This window comes from Equus przewalskii, chromosome 4 (assembly GCF_037783145.1).
Source record: "Equus przewalskii isolate Varuska chromosome 4, EquPr2, whole genome shotgun sequence".
NCBI lineage: Eukaryota > Metazoa > Chordata > Mammalia > Perissodactyla > Equidae > Equus > Equus przewalskii.
Genome location: NC_091834.1, coordinates 100,882,882 through 100,889,447, shown reverse-complemented (window position 1 = coordinate 100,889,447; position 6,566 = coordinate 100,882,882). Strand labels below are relative to the sequence as shown.

The 6,566-nt window shown below is 39.2% G+C and overlaps 1 long non-coding RNA gene across 1 annotated transcript in view; it reads right to left on the bottom strand.

The window, feature by feature from the left end:
* Nucleotides 1-227: 227 nt before the first annotated feature.
* Nucleotides 228-6,566, bottom strand: part of LOC139083088 (uncharacterized) — a 41,450-nt gene continuing 35,111 nt past the window's right edge. The window contains exon 3 of the long non-coding RNA XR_011539648.1: nt 228-463. This is a non-coding gene — a long non-coding RNA (uncharacterized lncRNA). The remainder of the gene's footprint in view (nt 464-6,566) is intronic.

Below are 6,566 nucleotides of genomic sequence, written 5' to 3'. Positions count from 1 at the left end.
TGATCATTGACACTATAGCATTTAAGTTTAACAATCATTTATGAGTGCCTACATGTGCCAGATGTTGTACTGGGGTTAACGAGTAGAATAAGACAAAGTTTCTTTCTTTACGGAGCTATTGGGGGTAGGAGATGGCAAGAAAGCAAATAATTTCAACTCAAGCATAATGTGTAATTATGGGATGTTGTATTTGTTTCCCAAGGCTGCCATAGCAAAATACAACAAACTAGGTGGCTCAAAAAACAGAAATTTATTCTCCCATGGTTCTGGAGGCTACAAGTCCAAAATCAAAGTGTCAGTAGGGCCATGCTCCCTCTGAGGCACCAGGGGAGCGTCCTTCCTTGCTCCATCCTAGCTTCTGGTGTCCGCTGGCAATCCTTGGCACTCCTCGGCTTGTAGACACATCACTCTAATCTCTGCCTCCGTCATCACACAGTGTCCTCTCTGTGTCTGCATCTCTTCTCTTCTTATAAGGAAACCAGACACATGGATTAGGGGCCCACCCTACTCCAGTATGACCTCATTTTAATTTACATCTTAATCACATCTGCAAGGACCTTATTTCTAAATAAGTCACATACACAGACATCCGGGGTTAGGACTTCAACACATCTTTTTGGGGGGACATAATTCAACCCATAACAGATATAAAAATGAAAGTAGCCATAGTAAGTAGCGTATAGGAAAGAAAATTTTTCTGTGTCCTGGGAGTTTCAGGGAAGGCTTCCTGGAGAAGGTGACATGGTAGCTAAGTCCTGAAGGAAAAATAGATGTTATCAGATGTCCTGGGAATGGGAGATAGTCATTCCAATCAGAGTGAACAGCAAGGCAGAGTCCCAGAGGTGTGCTCAGCATGAGATATGCAGAAAAGTACACGTAGGCCATTGCTGCTGGATCTGAAAACGTGGTAATGTGGGGAGTAGAGCTTAGATGCAGAAGAAGAGTAGAGAGGTTGGCAAGCTGAATGAATTCTTAGAAGCTTGACAAAAGAGGCTTGAAAAAATTAAAAACAGCAATTACCACATAGGTAAGGAAACCAACACTGAACTAGTGATTACTATTTTGGGGTCACTTTACACAATCGTCTAATTTGATCTTTACATCAAGTACATGAGGTAGATGTTACCGTTTGTTTTTACTCCAGAGTTTATCCAAACTTTTGGTGGGCAATTCTCAATGGCGTTTCTGCATGCCTTGTGGCAGCTTTCGTCCTGGACTAGCTTTTCAAGGATATTTGTATGGCAAACAACCTGGGAGGACAGAGGTAGTGTCTCCCTCTGGGGGAGAAGGCAGATTTGTTTCCTGACCAGGAAAATAAAGATATTGTCTTCCTCTAGGTGAGAGGTTGGACAAGTCTGCTAACATCCCCCTTATAAGACTGAGATAGGATTGACAGGTAAAATAGGGGATGTCTAGTAAAATTTGAATTTCAGATAAGCAACAAGTAATTTTTAGTACAAGTGTAACCTATGTAATGCTTATACTAAAAACTATTTTTTATTTATCTGAAATTCAAATTTAACAGGACATCTGTATTTTTACTTGCTAAATCTGGCAACCCTAGGTTGGGAGTTTCCTAAGCTCACTGTTCCTTGGCTGTGATGCAGGTTCATTGTGTGTGAGGTGGTCACCCGGGCCCTACTACATCACCCCCATGGGCAAATTGATGGGAACATGAAGCTCATGCTCCCTGGCTCTGTGAGCAGTAAAGCCCTTTGTCTCTGACCCAGGCATCTCCTGTCTTCTCCAGCATCTGTGGAAACCATGGCAGGCTAACTGTGAACTTGCAGTAGGGTAAAACCTCAGACCCTTCATAATTCCTTACTTGACACTAATATCCTATTGAGAGACACTTAGATTATTTCTAATCTAATTAGATAATATTGCTGTTATAAGTGATATTGCAACAAATATCCTGCAACATACTTCTCGGTGCATAGGTACAAAATCTGTTGGAAAAATTTCTAGAAATGGAATTGCTGGGTCAAGACGTATGTACACTTAAAATGTTGAAGTATATCAATAAATTGTTCTTCGCAGAGGTCGTATGATAAACTCTCACCAACGATGTACAACAGTATCTGTTTCTTTCCACGCTTGCAGCCCAGTATATTATGAACTTTTTTGATCTTTGCCAACTTGGTAAGTAAAAAGTGGGATCTCATTTAGTTTTACTTTGTTTTTCTCTTCTTATGAGTAACGTTAAACATCTTAAGCTTAAAAGCCTCGTGCATTTCCTTTTCTGTGAACTGTTCACATTTTAAAAATCATTTTTCTGTTGAGTTGTTGATACTTTCTTGTTGCGTTGCATGAAATCTTTATATAGTACACAAATTAGACAGTTGTTTTTCATATAATATATGTGCTTTTCCTAGTGTGACATCTCCCATTTGGCATCTTGCCAAACAGAAATTTTTAATTTTTATGTAATCAGCATTTTCAGTCTTTTATGACTTTTCGGTTTGCTGTCTTGCTTAGAAAGGCCCTCCCCTCTCTGAGTTTTTTGTGTTTTTTTTTTTAATTTCTCACATTTCTTGAAGACTTCATGAAAGAAACTGTGACTCAGACTTCAGCCTGGGTTTCGATGTGTTTTGCTATCATCTCTGGGATGCTTTTGGTTCATTGACATTTTCACAGCAAAAAGCACGTACCAAATTGGTACACTTGTGGGATTTCTCAGCACTGGCACAGAGAGGCTGCTCTGAGATTTACCAGAGGGAACTCTTGCCCATGTCTGGGGTGCTGCAAGTCCCAAAGGCACTCTCTCTGTCACTTCCAAAGTGACACTTTGATGCTGTGGATTTCTCCAAGTTTCGTTCGCAAAGAAATAGAAATTTTCACCACTACCAAAGCAAAGTGTAACTGGAATCACAAAAGTTTAATTTTGACAAGACGATGAGGAAACAGTGGGTTCCCAAGGCTTCCATATGACCAGCTCCTCCAAATCCACATTTTATAAATTCTTATATGCCTCTGGGAGAGTTATTTCTGGAACTCTTTATCTGTATTACTGCTACATTTTCTCCAATTCTTACATGTAGAGAGCCCTGAACTAATATATATTTTTTCCTATGTTCACTACAATTCATGCAAAAGTTTCCTCAATGTAAGACTACAAGTCCCAGATCTTTAGAAGGAAAGGGTAATTTGATTCCCAGGTGATGCATTTTGCCCCATATGGCAGGTAGGCATGGCTAAAGTGGTTCACAAACAAAAGACTATGACAGGGATCTGTTAATATGCAGTTGGGGACCAGACTGCCACATTTTCCCGAAATTCCTAGATTCACTACAGATTCCTCCATTCATTCCTGTTTGGAAAACAAGATCTGCTTCCTACTTATTAAAGAGAAAACTTCAGTGTTTGCCAGTAAATAGGGACTCAAATCAGAGTTCAAACCTGACACATGTAACGTTACAATTTTAGCTGCAGTGTAGGGTGTGTTTTCTCTTTGGAGGTTGACATACACCTACTTCCTTGTTCTAGCACCCTACCAGAAATAAGAACAGTGAATCCTACTAACTTAGACAGATCCTGGCTTAGCCAGACCCTGGAAAGAAAAAGTAAAAATAAAACATTAGAATATTAAAGGTAATTCTAAGTAAGGTTCCTCCTCCTTGTGTGTGTGTTTGTGTGTGTGCGTGTGTGTGTGTGTGTGTGTGTGATTTTTCAGAATCTTGGGTTTCTCCTAACCAGATATTTAAAAAGAACTGGTCATATATTTTCATTTAAGCATTTATGACGCTTCTCAGTGAAATGAGAAAGACAGTTCTACATCTGGTTCTGGGATCTTAGATCCTTTATCTGCTCCTTTTGAAAAAGATGATAAAAACAATCGCTGACTTATGTTGAATGCTTACTATCTGCCGAGGACTGCGTGAATAAGCACAAACATTGCAGCTGTTAGTCGTCACAGCACCCCCATGTGGCAGATCCTTCTCAAGGCACATCCTGGGTGCCTCTAGTAAGTGCTGACTGCAATAATTCTCTCACTAAACAAGTCTGTTGACCGTGTTAAGGTTATTGAGGTTAAATATTAACGTGCAATGTAGAGGACCAGTAGGCAAGCATTAACACTTTCAATTCCTCCATTCATTGCTTCACTACCTCCAGAGATTTGATGATTATCTTAGAGGCAGAATGGTTTGAATGTGTAGACAACTGTAAACGGACTTTGATTTTCTTCCTTCCTTTGGTCTAAGTCAGTGGTTCTGAAACAGTGTGTATAAGAATTACTGTACTGAGTTGTATAAAATCATGTATACTGTACTTTAGGAGCAAGTAAAGAGATGCTCAAGGTAATTCTGACTGTGTATGATTTTCGCCTACTATGCTGACTTTATGATGAATCCTTTGCAGGGAAATAATAACAAGAGATTCAGGCTAAGAGAGAAAGTAAGACTCAAGAGAAGAGAGCCAGGGAGACTTCCAGGTAGGGTGAAAGAGGCGCCTATCAGCATACTAGCCAATCTGAGATCAAGGGTGTAGGAACAGGACAAGGCCAGGAGGAATGAATGCCAGATTCTGTGGTAAAAATACTTTATTTATGTTATCTCACTTAATTATTATAGCAACCCTTCAGATATGGAAACTAAGGTTCCAAGTGTCTGAATAACTTGCCTGGTGTCACAAAGATGGCAGACAGCAGAGCCAATATCCAAACCCAGGTCTTTCTCACTCTAAAACTCAAGGCCTTTCCACCATAGCTGGCTTCCTTGTGGGTTAGGACTTCCTAACCACAGAGCCAGAAAGAACTCCAGGGAAAATGGAGATGTTTAAAGTTGGTTTAGGATGGCCTAAAGCTTGGGGCAAGATTCTTGTGAGGCCATGTAGGGAAAAATTCTCTTTACTCACGGAGAACAGAGGGACTCATCTGGTATGGATGGTTTAGGAAGCTAAAGAGAATCTTACAAAAGTAGCTGCATCCATGCCTAATCATGATTTCTTTCCTTCTGAAAGCTTGGAAAAGACATCCAGAGTCTGGGCTGTCATTTACACGTGGTGGACGTGTGGTGGTGTCCTTCAGGTGCTCACCTTTCTGGTCCCTTGGGAATATCATTTTAGCATCCCAGTAAAAGACATTGCAAACTCAGAAATCAGACCTTCATTAGGCTGGAAACTAATCACTTGAGAAAAAAACATGCCCCCAACTTTGAGGACCAGGTAGCAGCTTTAGGAGAAATAGCCACTGGCTACAACAGTGGCGACGTGGAGCTAACACTGACACACTCACTGGCAGTAAGAGAAGGGAGAGCCCTGGAGGAACTCCAAGAACCACTGAGGAAGTCGATGAGCCTCCAGACACTCATCGAGAGCAAGGAGCTCCAGTGGCTTTGAAGGCTCATGAACACTGTTAGTGAAGGGTGTAAAGTGAATTTCGTTTGACAGAACAAAGGTTGTCCAAGTAATACAACTGGATTCTAGAATAAGGAGAATGACTTTAGATTTACAGCTAACAGTATATTCCACCATCATTTTACACAGTGGAAGCGTTTACTGCAAGAAAATAAATTTGTATCTGCTACCCACTGTATATATAAATTCTAAATATTGAAGAAGTATACAATTCCATCAAAGACAAAAATGAGTGAATTTGAATATATACACTTTAAAAAATCTAATAAGTCAAGCTACCGAATAAGAAATATATGAAAAGCATCACTGGATTATGTGATGGGATATGAAACTTGTCGAAGTGTGTGAGATCATTTTCTAGGATCCACCAGTCAATTATCAAATAAGAAATGAGGAAACAGTTAAGAGGAGGAAAAACAAATGAATGCATAGAAAAGTCTACAGCCTCATACAACTTAATACACACACACAAATGAGTACAAGCAAAACATGGGACCTCTCTGTATTATTTCTTATAACTGCATATGAATCCACAAATATCTGAATAAATTTTTCAATGTTAAAAAAGTCTATAGCCTCAAAAGTAATTAAATAAATGCAAATTAAAACAAAATTAAGGTGGGATTACATATCATGTATATAAGAGGAACGAAAAAATAATGTTGGCAACAAGATGGGACACATTACACTCTTACATTGTAAATAACATTGCAAGTCAGTTCAGTCCGTTCTGGAACAATCAGACTTTTGAATTTTCTGCAGTTAGAATTTTAGATAGGTCCTCGTGCAGGTCTCTTTCCTTGGATTTTTTAATTTCAAAAATCTTGCACACTTGATTTAACTGAAGAAAACATATTTGTATAGAAGACAATTAACAATCTCCTTCCTTTCTCCACTTTTACACCTTTTTCCCTAGTAAAAAATGTTAATAGTTTAGAATTTCTCTTTCTACACCTTTCATTATTGCGCAGTGTCTTATAAATAAGGATGTTACAGTGTCCCGTTTTAATAGAGAAAGGGGAGATCTCAGCCATAAGAGCAACATGGGAAGCCCAGTGAGTGCATGACATTCTTCATATTTATGAAATCAGGATTAAAAAGAGAGAATCATACAGATTTGGGCAGGTTTCTTAACCTAGCACATACCTGTCCTTTATGCCAAAGTAATGACAGTGAATATCAGACTGGAAAAGAACAAATCTCAAAACTCA